Source organism: Sinocyclocheilus rhinocerous, unplaced genomic scaffold (assembly GCF_001515625.1).
Source record: "Sinocyclocheilus rhinocerous isolate Xijiao unplaced genomic scaffold, SAMN03320098_v1.1 scaffold395, whole genome shotgun sequence".
Taxonomy (NCBI): domain Eukaryota; kingdom Metazoa; phylum Chordata; class Actinopteri; order Cypriniformes; family Cyprinidae; genus Sinocyclocheilus; species Sinocyclocheilus rhinocerous.
The window spans coordinates 879,558-894,490 of record NW_015660890.1 but is presented as its reverse complement, the minus strand read 5'-3'; the positions used below and the strand labels follow the sequence as shown (position 1 = coordinate 894,490).

The 14,933-nt window shown below is 38.2% G+C and overlaps 1 protein-coding gene across 1 annotated transcript in view; it reads left to right on the top strand.

The window, feature by feature from the left end:
• Positions 1-2,386: 2,386 nt before the first annotated feature.
• LOC107726030 (protein Wnt-5b) overlaps positions 2,387-14,933 on the top strand; it is an 83,580-nt gene continuing 71,033 nt past the window's right edge. Inside the window, exon 1 of the mRNA XM_016535495.1 lies at positions 2,387-3,323. The gene's annotated coding sequence lies outside the window, so the exon portion shown is untranslated. The remainder of the gene's footprint in view (positions 3,324-14,933) is intronic.

Sequence of the window (14,933 nt, the reverse complement as noted above, 5' to 3'; positions counted from 1 at the left end):
GATGGCCCCAGGGAGAGTACATTTTCATTTCTTTTAAAGCAATTATGTCTTTTGTATCATAAATCTAATCATTTAGAAAAGTAACAGCACACTTCTCCCCTTCAAATGCTCGATTGGAGGTGTCATTCATTTCTGAAGCACAAACTGTGCTGGATGAGTTACGCCTTTAAAGTTTCATACTTAAGGTTGGCAGTTTGTTGAAATCCCTAACCTTTAGTTTGATGCTTGCCTTAGCAAGCAGAACTAATGATAGATTGTTCTTTTCTGCTGACACTAGTCTTTTTTGGAAAAACATATCAACAAATTACAGACAGACGGACCTGGGCTGGGATTTCACCTATACTGTAAATCAGTGTCTAGAAGTGATCTTGCTGAAAATTAACAGGCTCGTTGAGAGTTAAACAACTAATTACAAGGCCATTATTAAGTGCGCACTCACACACGTACAGCGCAGTAGAAAGAACCTGACATGTAAGAGCCATTACAAGCTGTGACAGGTTTCTAGAGGACGATCTTACCTGGAGCTTCAAAAACAGCCGTGGATGAAACAGCAGCTCAAAAGAATGTCTGTCTGTCCCGATCGAACAGAACAATGTCAAAACGCACTCTGGGAAACTGCTGAAATGACTTTATTTCAGCGAATAAGACAAGCCTGCTCTCATGTTATATATAGGTAATGAATGGAGCAACTCTGAGAAGGGTTTTGGAACCGAGTCAGAGCCTGAGGACCGGAGCTGGGTTTGATTATGTACAGGAGTAAGAGCGGGTCCTGGGATGTTTGTCAGATAAAAGCTGCATTTCGAACACATCACGGTTTTTAGCTTGTCTCTATCGTGGCCATTTTGACATGCTTACATTCTGCTTACATTTGATCTGCCGTGGCAGACGTGAGGGAGAGGGTTCAAAGGCCTCGCATTCCCTTGACAGCCGCAGTGTCAGTCAGAGAGACGGGTTCCTTAACCCATACGAAATGAAACTGTAGAAGGTCCCTTATAATACCTTCATCCCTCAGTGTTGTTACAACAATTGGGATGGGAAAAGGGCTCAGCAGATTGAGATGTTATCGATACTTTTGTCAGAATCTTTCACACTCATTGCCAGCAGAAAGCTCCAGATGTCAGAGGTGGGCACGCAGCGGTAGATCAGGCCCATATGTGCGCCGTGACTCAGGAGTCGAGCCCCCGCCGCAGAATGTGTGTTCTGGAGAAATGGAGTTGGGCCTGACCCGCCGGCCCCTCCACACTCGTTAAAGCAAGATCTTCACATGTGGAAACCCGATACACCTCTACTGCATGTTTGTCCTCCATTGTCATCTACCGTTCGTTCAGTCGCTCCATATGTGTGCGGGACTGTGGCTGCACCCCACCGGAGCTCAGAGCCAAAAGTATGATTGTCGTATTTATGCGTTTGTAGAGCTGCAGCAATCTCTGAGCAGCGTGAACGTTTTCTGAATCAGGTTACAGCGCTCTGCTATTCAAAACCGTGTTGTTAAATTATACTTTTTTATTGCTTTTTTATAAACGTTGCATATTATTGAGTAATGCTTAGCATATATTATTTCATTTTATGCAGTATCCGTTGACATAAATGTGACATGCTATAATTCATCTTAAACTGTTTTAAACAAATTTTACAGTTGTTCTATAATTATATATTTAACCTAAACCTTGTTAAATTAAAACAGCTTTTTAAAATTCTTTTGAAAAACAAAAATCAACAAAACAAAATTTTAGTTTTTTTTTTTTTTTTTTTTATACATGTACATTTTTTTTCGCAGCCCACATCAAAAATACAGTGAAGACAATAATATTATGGAAAAAAACAATTGTATTTACAATAACTGTTTTCTGTTTGAATATGTTTTAAAATTTAGCTTATTCTGTGATGGCAAAGCTGAACTTCTGTGTCACATGATCCTTCAGAAATCATTCTAATATGTTTATAAAAAGAAGAACCATTATTAATAACTGAATGCCATTCACAACTGAGCCCAAAATCAGCATATTAGAATGATTTCTGAAAGATAATGTGACACTGAAAACTGGAGTAATGATGCTGAAAATTCAGATATGCCATTACAGGAAAAAATGAAAAATATATTACAATAGAAAAGAGTTATTTTAAAATGCAATAATACTTAACCATATTATTGTTTTTACTGTATTTCTTATTAAATAAATGCAGCCTTGGTGTGCATAAGGGACTTCTTTTAACAACATAAAAAAAAAATCATTAAAAAAAAAAAAAGAAGAAATCCCAGGTGTGTGGCATGTTTTCTAGACCTGTGTGTTAGGTGTTTAATATAAAGTAAAACGTTGTATTTGAATATTTGAAAAGTCTTGAAAAGTTTTGATTAGGTTTCCAAAGTATACCCAGGCCTGCCACAGTAAAGATCATCTCTCTTATAAAAACTAATTACTACAACTTTATTGGCTGACTAATAGGAGCAGTGGTTGGGACACTAGTCCAAGTGTTCGTCAAATGAGAACGCGCTGTTGGAGGACTGTGGTTTCTCTCCCTCCCCTGTTCCGAAGCTGGAGAGATGGGGAGGGCAGGCCCATGAGTAGGCGATGCACAAACTAGTCAAAACTCAGTCTTTCACCCCCCTGCCTGCGGACTGAAGCAGTCGCTAGAGTTTCTTCGTCGTCTGCTTTTAGTGCTTTCTGGAAGCACCAGGGTTTTAGGTTAAAAACCCGAGCAGCCTCTGGAAAGAAAAGAGGGGGGAAGTTTGAAAGGTTTCCGTGTTTCCTGCGCAAAAAGGAGGATTTAATGCAGAACTTAAGTTTTAAGCGCAAAAAAGTTGTGAATGCATGAGCTCTGTGAGGTGGACTGATTGACTCCAGACTGCTTTTGTCTGCTAATTTCTCTAATAAGGAGGAAGAGTCTTTTGTCTCTCCTGTTGCGCACCGCGAGCGCAGCGCGTTTGTTTGCGCTCTTGTCAAACTATTGAATGTTTAATTGACACCTGTTGTGTGACGTCGTAATACTCTGTAGCCCGGTAAGTGTATCAAAATTGTTAGAACTTTATCTCGAGTGATTTTCGCTGAACTTTTTCCCCCCCGTAATGGACAGCGCCGGACTGTTTTGGAGTATGTTCATGAGGTGAATGAAACAGAAAAACCCTGGAAACGCACATGCCAAGTTACATTTATCGGAGGTGGAATTGTTTCATATTTTCTGAAGTAACTCCTACTTTATATGCGCTTCAAAAGATCATCGCGTAGAGCAGAAGACCAGGTTCAGCTGTCAGGATTTCAGCTCTGGAACTTTGGAGGAACTTTTGGAGACCTACACTGAACGGATAGATCGAGATCTGCAAACAAGTAAGTTGTAGTTACTATCAACCCTAAAAGTTGTATTGTTTGGAAAGGATGATTGTTGATGTTGCCTCAAGCTTTTGGTTGTTTTAAGAGAAGTGTGTACTTTCAGAAAAGTTTGTACCGGCCAGCGAAACTTACAGGCTTCATATAGGCTACCCTCTTCATCTCCAGGTTCCTACAAAAATATGTTTTTGCCCAAGGCATAGAGAGAGCGGGGAGTTGTAACACCATCGGTTTGAGCAATTAGAAATGAGCTACAGGAGTAAAAATCTCTGTCATACATGTCCACCACCTTCCTGAGGTGACAGTACAAGCTGTAGGACTCTTTGTTTAAATAGAACGGGTTTACGTGACACATTTGGGGTAAAACTGTATAATTTCACGTCTGGTTTATCATTTGATTTGCGTTCATGTTGACGAATATTAGGCTAAATGACAAACTTAGTATCATCTGAATCAAAAGATTCTCTTGTTTAACATCCACAAAGGCGTTCCTCTACATGTTTTAGATAAAAATAATAATAATAATAATAATAATAAATGACCAGACAAGGGAGGGTTGTAACATTTTTCAATGTAGGCTACTGGACCCACAGAGACTGCAAAAAATGGGACAGTGTATAGGCCTACGTTTGACACAGCGGTGAGAGTGACTAACATTCACACAGTTATGTTTTATGTATTTCTACATTTGTTATCCCCTTTTTATTAACAGTTTTACTTGCAAAATGTTTTCTGTTTGTTTAGCTTTTGGATAAAATTTGCATAGGAGTGATATAATTGTAGTATTATGTTGAGCAAGTAAATTACCACAATAGGCTACATTCGTTCACATAATGTGCATGTTTTCTATTAGTGTTACAACCCTCTTTTGTCTACTTGCAACCCTCCGCACTCTTGTATGGTACCTGACATTAATTTACATAGTTTAAGGATGAATTGTAGATTTATAAAGTAGCCTAATTAAATGTAACAGATAAATATGGAAATCTCTGCATTACAGACGTTTGAATGTTTTACAACATTCCCCGTTCTCCCCTACTGCTATAGAGTCTTATTTACCCACTTGGATTCTCTAGTAATTGTTGACACAAAGAACACTCATATCCTGTTAATTTTTTAATGGTCCAAAGTTGACTCACTCTTTGGAACAGTTCATTTTAGACTGGGATACTCTAATAATCTGAATCAATTTCCTCTCAGTGGATGTGGGGCACATCTTTCAAACTGAGGTCAAATGTTTGAAATGATTTTATCGGGATCGTGCCGTGATTTTCTTGCGAAAACACTTCATGTAATGTGTTGAAGCTGAGAAAATGATCGACAGTTGCTGACTTTTGCTGCCGTTTTTAAATAAGCCATCTGTAGTCTGTCAATGAAAAAAATGTCTCGGCCATTTGAGAAGCGCCAGGGTCCAAATTATGGGAAGCCAGACTTGAACCTCGACGCCAGGATTTTAAAGCGTCTATTCTTTTACATATAGCTGATGATACATATATGACAATGATATATGACACAAATTGGTCACGCCTCACCATGTGTGTGTAGTATACGCTCGCGAACGGAAGTCTTGTTCGCCTTCAGCAGGTAACCATAGCAACAGTACGCTGCTCGAGCGCTTGACATTAAGATCAATATATCGGCACACCTTAATATTGTCATTATTTAAAAATTTTGTGTAAGACGTCTTTAAAGCGGTTTTCTAACTGGCTATGGGCGCCAAAATAAAATCTGGTTTTTTTTTCCGACATCAGAAAGTGCCCAAGGCATTTGCTTTATTTGAATACTATCAAGGACTGCTTGTAACTTTTTTTTTTTTTTCCACCATATTTCTCAATCAGTTTGCTTTTACAACAATACTTTAACAGACATGTCATACAGACATTTGAGCAGCTGGAAGGACATCGGATTTTATAGGACATAGGCCTACAAACAGTAAATTGTTTTATTTGAGATTTAATGTAGGCCTATTGAAGAATAGCAATCAGTGAATTTTCCGATGTATTTTTAAGGGTCAACAAACTTTACGCAAACTGTACAGTGCTTCTGTTTTGTTTCATTATTATGAATATTTCTTGTTTTGCCCTCTCAACAGTATTTGGGTTTCTATGTGTTTGTGTAATGTAAAGCTACCTTTCCAGTGCCTCTGGAACGATAAGAAGATTCTTGTCTGCTCGGCCAAAATAGTTTCTAACCGCAAAAAATATAAACAAGTGTCCTTTAACCAAACACATGAAGATTTAGATGTACTCTGAGGCTCTCTTTTATCAGCTCGAACTGAAGAACAGACAGTGGGAAGCAATATCTCCTGTTGTGTGTATAAACGCTGGCTGCGGGTTTCATTCCCCTATGTCGGCCATATAATTCATGTGTTTGTGTTTTACCTTTTCTCCCTGCCAGAGACTGTATTTGTGCAGGTTTAATTGATATATGCGGGCCTTGTGTTAAACGTATTGGCCAGATATGCTGTGTGTAAGTCCTTATCGATACTTTACAGTGAAGTAAACCTTATTCTCACACACGTAATGTAGCTACTTTCTCCCTCTTAACAGACCACTTTCAGGACTTAACTGAGGTTAAGAGGGTCCACAGAGTCCTGTGCTTTAATTTGGCGAACCATTTTCTTTTGAAATCGTAACACTCCCTCTTTTTAAATAGGACGGTCCGGGTAAGAGCAAACAGGCATCCATGTTGCACTTGATTATTCCCATTTGTTCTGCGGCAACACTGAGATTTGAATCAGCATGAATCTGAAAATGTGTTACCCATGGTGTGGTAAATATCTAGAGGATGTATATGGAAGTGTGTTTGTTGAGGTTTTCCTTTTGTTAATTAGTTTGTGGCCGTTTTCTTTGATCACGCAGCCTAAAGCCTCGTTTTTGAAGGGAAGGGGGTCGGATATCTGATCAAGAACTTGCTGTTTAGCTTTCAGATGTTTTTAGCCTCGATCCTACCTCAGCCCAGGGTTTTCCCCTTTTCTCCTTTATATGTGTCTATCTGTTTTTCTGTGGTATTTGGAATGTGACGGGGGCTGGGTTGATTAAGACATTGATTCATTTAATGAAATGTTTGAGTTCTGGGGTGGAATGAGAAGCTGCAGACACCAGCCGTGTTTCTGTGGCCAAAGCTCTGGGAAACCTCTCAAAAGCTGATTCAGAGATAAAACCGTCAACAGCCCACCTGCACAAGCCAACCTGCCTCTCTTGCCTGAGCACGCGCTTCACACACACACATGTACATCCCCTATCATCCGCAGCACACACTCTTTGGCTCTCTGTCTGTTTTTCTCTTTCTCTCTCACTTACCTTTCTTTCTCTCACTCTCAGGAAAATGCACAGAGACAATCACAATCCGAATGCATCCTTTCCTTGAAACATGGCAGTAGGAAGCAAAAGCGATCTGTCAGGTTGTACTTTGTTGTTCCTGAACACCATGATCCAGATGCCTCTCAAAAGTGTGATAATACTCCCCACCAGGCCCTGCGGTCCATTGAGAGGTTGGGTCTCTTTCTTTTAAGTGCAAATAGTACCACCCCCTTCTCGCATGCTCTTGTGTTGGCCTCTGACTCTATCATGTAAGCTGTTCTGTCAGTGATTTGGGGACTGATAAAAGTGCCCACAGCCTTGGCCTGAGCCTGATGTGTCTGGCATTGATGTGTGCATAGGACCCTTTTATCCACATGCTAGGAAAAAGATGGTGTGTGGTGATGTGTGATCCTCAAGATCAAATGCAGTGGCGGAGCTAATGTTTTGTGGATGAATTTGGGATGATGGCCACAAAATTTGACACATTTATTTAACTAAAATGTTTAATTTGTACTTTTTTTTTTTCAAGAATAGTTGCAAAAGTCTAAATAGATAGAAGGGCCCAAAGTAATTTGACACATTTATTTAGCTAAAGCTTGTATATATAAAGCTTGTATATAAAAGTGTATATATACACTTTTATATATTTATTTATATATTTATTAGATTACATTTTATATCAGTTTTAGTTTTTTTTTTTACGCTTCTCTTTGGGATAATCTATGTAATTCTGTGGAATCGAAATGTGTTAAATATAGAAGACAGAAAAACATTCTTATTCCTAGCTAAAATTATAAATTAGCCAAAACATTTAATAAACAACTACGCAAGGGGCGGAGGATGTGTGAAATGGCAATTCTGCAAAGTTCATGCAGATTCTTGACTATAGGTCAGACGTCACGTGAATTTGAGCTTATGGGATCATCGTTTTCTCCCTCTCCCAGACTTATAATGCAGAGTAAACTAAAATCTTGACTTGCTGAGCAACTATTTAACAGTTCTGCATTGCACTGCACTTATTTCTCGCTAGAGATTATGGGCTCCTGACTGGAGCTGTTTTCTAGCTTGTAATCATGTCAGAGACAGTGTTAATTGTTCAGATGCTCACAAGACGCTCCAACACCAGGTGTGCACTCTTTAAAACATGCCACTGTTTCAACACCGCCTTGAAAAATAGGAGCCTATGTTCATTGATTACAGAGATCCAGACTGAGAAATGCTCATGTTTGGCCTCCTGCCTTTCACCCGCTGAAGGGCATGGCGTATCAACATCATGTCTGAGTGAGAACGGGCCTGTCTGTCTGTGTGTTTACCTTCATCACCTGTGCCGCGCGTCAGCATCTATCGCTCTCACACACACACACACGCACACACACATGCGTATTGACGTCCTGTCTGGACACAGAGACAGTGATCAGCAGAAGTGCTGCATCTCAAACACATCATGGGTTTGTTGATGCGGATTTAGCATGACGTCTATCAAGTGCCAAAGAACAGCTGTCATAAGCAGTGTCACCGCTTGCCCTTAAGCTTGTTTATAGCTAGCTACTTGAATAATAACTTTATTCTTTTAATGGCACAGACATGGGAACTCTATCGCCCCCTTGAGTTTACTGTAATGTTAAGTATGTACAATAAAACTCTGCTTGCATTCATGCTTGATTACTAGTGCAGTACATTTATGGCCTTATAGTTTCTGTCTACTTTTTATAAAAGCATGCTCTGACCGCATCCGTAAAACAGTGGCTGTGGATGTTACCGGCAGAATAAAACATACATGATGTTTCTCCCCACCAGGATGTATTGTCAGTGCACCATGGCATCGACCCAGTGTAAACACAGCTGTATGTGACACTTCTGGCCAGCTGTTAATTTGTGAGTGTGTGTTCACCTCACGTGTTACGAGAAGATTCCCCGTCGGCTATTTAGCAGAATTCAGGGATATTCCCGCACATTAATCAGCTATGCAAACGACTCGGTGCTTATTTAAGATTTAGAGTGTTTTTCAGAGGAGAGGATAGATTTTACAGATATAGACTGCTGTTGTGTGCATGTGTGTGTATATGTGTGTGTTTAACCACTTTAAGGCCTGTGGAGTCCTGCTCGAGGTTTCGAAGTGCTTTAATAGATAAAAGCCATGCGTGTGAATCTCTCCCCCTCGCTGTTAGATAATGATGTGCAAAATTGGTTGTCTTGATGGTGGGTCTTTGAGTGTGGCCTGGGCAGCAGGAAGGGTTTGAAGCGCAGCAGGGTTTCTGGAACTTGTTGAAGGGTGCAGGAGTGGATGATGTGCCTCTTTCTCCTGGTTTTATGCCCTAATTGAGCTCTGCTATGGCTCTGAGCCTGGCTCAGCAGTGTTTACAAAGTCTCTTCTGTAAGCTGGATATTAGCAGACTACGTGTTTGCGTGTTTGTATGCGTGTTTGTGTATTCACATGTACATATTTACAAGGGATGTGCACCGGAGTGCTTGGAAGCGACAGCAGTGATGGATCGTGAAAACACTTTTATTTTTCCAGTGCAAATATCTAAACATTCTTAAAACAAAAAAATATTTACTTGATTTAAGAAACATTTATTTATTAAGTCTTGTTTTCGGAGAAATGTATCTAAATTAAGTGAGGTTGATGTTTAAAACATAAAAACGACTTTTTGCAGTGTTGCAACGATAATGGGTCATCATTTTAAATTTTGTGATTTTTTTTCCTCTTTTGTTGCCTTTTTGGCTAGATAGAGCACAATATAATGGAACAGGGTATTTGTATATATTTATTATATTAATTTTATTAATCATTTGTATTATGTTTATTATAAATGTATTATATTTTTTTGTTTTTAATAATATTTTAATCGCTTTTTTTTTTTAATAATAATGTTAACCTAATTTTAAAATTTAGGTTGACTATTACTATATTAGGATGTTGTGTCTTTTCATTCTCATGTGTAATTGTAAGTTTTGTTTTTGCATAAAAAAAGTGTCATTTCAAATGATTTTGATATGAAATTCCAAATAAAATCACAGAAAAGTTAACGTGATATTGTTCGATACAATGCAGTGGCCAAAGATGTCCATCAACAAGCTGACCTCTTTTGATCTTCCCCTGGTACTGTACTGGTTAAGCTAGTTAAGAAGTCTGGTGATGATACCAGCACAGTAACATACCCTGCTGGAGAGCAACATCAAAAACATGCTGGTCTTCTAAGCAGGGTTTGATCAATCTGTCTACTTGTCTATACTAGTCTTGCATTAGGCATGCTAGCTCACAAATGGAAAGATTTCCTTTCAATCAGTATTGCCAGAGATCTGTAATGCACCGTTTTCATTGGCAGGGTTTCAACGTGCTTTATCTCATGAATGCATTAAGTCACACTTTTTATACTTAACTCATTATTTTCCCATGATTTAGGGCAAAACTACAACATTTTAGTTAGAAAATGTTAGTCTACAGCTGCACATAACTGTAGATCTGAACCAAAAAGTTCTTCTCCTTGCACTATGACTTCAGGCTGCATTTCATCATATGCGATTGTTTCTGTGAATACTTGTTGGAGAGATTCAGGTGTATATGCATTTATGAATGTTGCTGTAGAGCAAATGAGTATTATTATGCATTATGCATTTGTCTTTTTTTCTACAGCGATGTGTTGCAATCGGAGGCTTCTGACAGGGGCAGCACTAAAGAGCTGCCGGGGGATTTGGGTGAGAGCGGGCGGTTCTGCTCTGCACATTTGAACACATTGAGTGAGGAATAGGGTTTAAGGAGTGAGCTAAGGAGATTGCGAGGGCACTAGCAGAGCACCGGTAATAGACTGGTATAATAGCTGTGTAAATCCTACTTGAGCCTACACACACACACACACACTCACATATGGCCACGCTTTCTCTAAAACACTCTCATTTTCTCCTCTCACATGTTTTCTTGTTCTTGCACCAATTGAAACACAATTTCCCCACAGTTTAGCTTCACACACATACACTCGCTAGACGAGAGAGTGACCTCGCTGCCCCGGCCCTCACAGCAGCCTTAATTGGTGTCATTAAGAGCTCTGAAAGCCGGGAGATAATTGGCCGGGCCCACTTGAGCAAACAGGACTTCAATGGAGTCATTTAACAGCGTGATAGGGTGAGGGACTGGGGAGTCCTGGGAAGAGGGCTGACAGCGAGAGAGGGGGAAATGGGGTGTTTGGGTTAAAAAAGGGTTTCTCTTAAACAAGATTTCTGGGGGCAGATGGTGGGAGTTCACCTAATCGAGCGCAGTGACCTAGTAACACTGAAACACAATGTGCTGTTATTGTTCCAAATTTGCCTGCTCTCTAAAAAATAGTTTGTTTTTGTATAGATTTGGAGGCATTACAAATGCTAAATGGCATCTAAATGTTTAGATTAGTGTACTGTGTTCTTGTCAGTAGGGTTTCCTGAAGCAACTATCAGTATTAAGGCCCACTCACACCAAGAACGCTAATTATATCCACACCAAGGCACAAGAACGTTTTGTTTATTAAAAGCACTTGCTCCAATTATGTCGTCTGCCACTTTACATGCTTGAGCTCTTTAAAGCAGGATGGATTCTGATTGGCTGTCAATGTTTTTATTGTTCATAAGCTGGAAAAAAAATAATAACTTTGAAAGTGATTCCAATGATTGTTCCTCTGTGCCATTATCATTGTAGTTGTGGTGTGGACTCTGCTACTCTTTAAAATTTAGAATGATTTGTAGGGTAAACTTACCTATTAAGCTCACCAAAATCTACATTGAGACATTTTTAGTGCACAAGATATTGGTTTCAGTACAAGAAGTTATGTTAAAATAAAATATTGATCTCTCACACAAAAATATTAAATTTTATTTTAAATGACAAAAGCATTTCAATTAAGTTGTGCGTCATTAAATGCAAAAAGTCTGGCTGGGCTTAATGGGTACATTTATTTTAAACAACCTTTTTAAAGAATAATTGAAAATGTTTTATTTGAAGGTACAGAATGACAAAAAAGCAGAACACTAAAATTAAGTAACAAGGCATTCAATTTGATCAGTTATATATTCATAGTGAATTGTCATTTAAACACATTGCAACATCTAGACTAGTCCATTGTCAGCTAAGTAGCACATATTCAAAAATCAAATAACAAAACAAACCAATAAAATATTTCATTCATGGGGATAAACACAGAAACTAGCTTCATTATGAAGCCTCTTATTAAATGGATGTCAACTTATCTATAGTCTCTTAAGGCCGGAATACACTACACTACACAATTTTTCCACCGATTTACAGTCTGGAGAAGTTGACAATAGTTGCCAAAGGTCAGAGCCAGTCTGCGGATTTGAGTCGACTGATTCTATAGAAAATCACAATAGTGTATGATGGTCACAAACTTAGATTTTTTTAGCTTCAGACTATGTTTCCATCCAGTCAGAGGAGATCAAACATGTTTGATATTTTCAGCCGATTTTAGAACACACATTGTTTTCATTTGTCATGTGTCTCCAAGCAACAATGTGCACATTTCTGTGCGAGTCTGTTGTGATCGGAAGAAATTTAAAGTCTGGTAGTGTGAGATCCTCACTCGTTTAGTGTATGATGCCCAGTTTTCCTTTGTGACTATTTACAAAGTCGGTAAGTGTATGAAGCCTAGTGTTTTAAAAATCTGTTCAAATTTCAAAAGCCATGTAGTGTATTCCAGCCTTTAGTCGCTTTTTTCCTGGACAGATACGACAGGTTTCTGATAGCTCCTTCTTTGAATGCCTCTTTCATCTTTGGGCATAAACAATAATTATGTCTCGATTTCTAATTTAATCACATCTTAAAGCTGTGAAAATAAGTTATTAACCATTTTATACAGATTAACTTAAAGTGACAACCATCAGTTTATATTTAAAGTCTGTTTATGAAGTATTTACATAGACGTTCTATGCAGAAGAGCTTAAAGAGAGCACACTGAGCTTAATTGGAGCAGCAACCATTTTTAATACCTTTCATGTAATATTTATCAAAATGACAAGATTTTGCTAAATAAATAATCTAGGTCATGTATTAAGTTCATACATATTTTAATATGAACAACTATTATTAACAATATATCTATGAAATCAATATCTATGAAATTATACTTTTTCTTATTGATGTGACACTGAAGATGTGTGAATTTCATAGTAGTGTAGCTACCCTTTAAGCTCACCTTAAAATAATATGAAGTCTTTAAAAATAACAGCAGTGTAAAACCACAGACCAGCAATAAACTGTAAATTTATAATATTATGGATTTAAAAGTACAAGCCAGTAATGCCTGAGAAGTTATATATTAGCGTAGCACACAATCTTATACAGCTAGTCAGCTAACTGTGTTCTGTAGCATCTGCGCTATGTTGCTAAAACTATCTTTTGGATCTAACTGTAATTATTTCCCACATCCAAGTTCCAGGTTATAATATGCAAAAGTCTAAACATTAAAGGGCTCCTCTTTTGGTGAAAGTTTTTAGACAGCTTTCAGAATGTCCTAGTGTACACATAGAGACTCATAACACATAGAGACTCATATCTCAGTGTGCAATGATCTGATTGGCTTAAAATTACAGGAGGTATGTAGTAACATACATCAATTGGTTAAGACATTAAGTAGGATAATAAATTATTTTTTCTTTTTATAATCGGAGTTCAAAAATGGAAGTGAGCTTAATAGGTACGTTTACGCTAGTTGTCATCCTTGGTGTGAACCGGCCTTTACTGTGGTTTATGCTTTCTGCTAAAATAAAAGATGCTTTTCCCAGCAAATGCCAAAGAACTCTCCAAAAACTTTTCAGTGAATAGTTCTTAAAAGAAACATCCACAAGTGTGAAGAACATTTTTAGTAATCTGAGAATCTTTTTCCACTCTAAAGAACCTTTTGTGCAATTGAAAAAGTTCTATGGATGTTAAGTGCCAATGAGATGCCAATAAGGGACCTTTATTTTTAGTGTATAGTAGTGAGTGTTACCTCAAAACATGCAGCTTCTTTGTTTTTACTTTTGTAGGTGATCAAATTTGCAATTTTTCATGTGGTTTGGGGTAAATTTAGAACAACTGTGAATGCATCCAGTGGCAGTTTTATTGCAAAAAAAAATTTGTTGTATGTTTAGTATTTTTACTTTTTTCTGTAATTTTGTAATGAAATTTAAATGTGATGCAAGCTCTGTTCCTCATTGTTGGCATTCCAAGTGTAAGTAAAGGGTGAATGAAATGGTGTCTCAGACTAAACGTGCAATACAACTTGTTTTGTTTGCTGAAATTCAGAACCAGAGCCTGAATGGCCTTTATAAAGTGAAAAGAGACCTGCATTTGTCCGTGTCCTTGGTTGTGTGGAGTCGTGGTGGGCTCTGTGGGGGCATCAGGATGTTTGAAGGGACTCGGAGCAGCAGCAGGTCTTTTGTTGGATTTATTTAAGACTGAGGTTTCTTTCCCACTCCGCTGCCACAACATTGTGGCTTTTATTAGAGTCCCCTCACATGCTCACATCCAGATTCACACACTCGGGAAGTTCAGGATTTTTGTGGAAAAAAAAACTAATGCGCGCCTTCCATCAACTTCCCTTAACATGCTGATGTGTTTTTTTTCTTCTTCATGCTTTCCCCCCTCAAGGCATCTTTCTTTATGTTCCTTTTTAAAATTGCACTTTTCTTTCAGCTTTTATTTGTCTTGCTACTTTCTGCTTTCTAACAGCATCCCTAATAACTCTCTTTCTAAAGCCTAAAGCCTTTGCCTTAGGCGCATTTCACAACTGATTTCACCTCATTGTGAGCTAGTTTACAGAAACACGCCGACTTCAACACGTTCAAACGGACGAACAGAATCTGGGGTACCATTAATCCGCTGTGCAGCATTTGGGAGCAATTTGGCATTTTGCATCATCACTTTCTCTTAGCTCTTACCACCTCTCCTCCACCACCAACTCACTCTCTGAGTTAAGGCTCCCTCGGTGGTGTTCTGCATTCCGGGAGTGCTGTGATTATCACCATCATTGTTATTACAATGCAAACAGACAGATGTTTAGATAGATGGGAATTGACTTGCAGTCAGTAAGTCAGGAGGAATAATTATTAATGGCTGACAGATATGGGTTTTGGATGTTGACAGCTGTAATGCACTGTATGATGTTTAACATATTTTGTTTTTAAATTGTATGAAATATTTACATTTTAAGATTATTAATATATTAGTGTGTGTGTGTGTGTGTGTAATAATAATATTGTTAGATATGCATATCAATATGTATATTTATAGCTGTATCTAAAGAAAACATTTTAATTTTTTTCTTCTATTTTAAAAACTTTA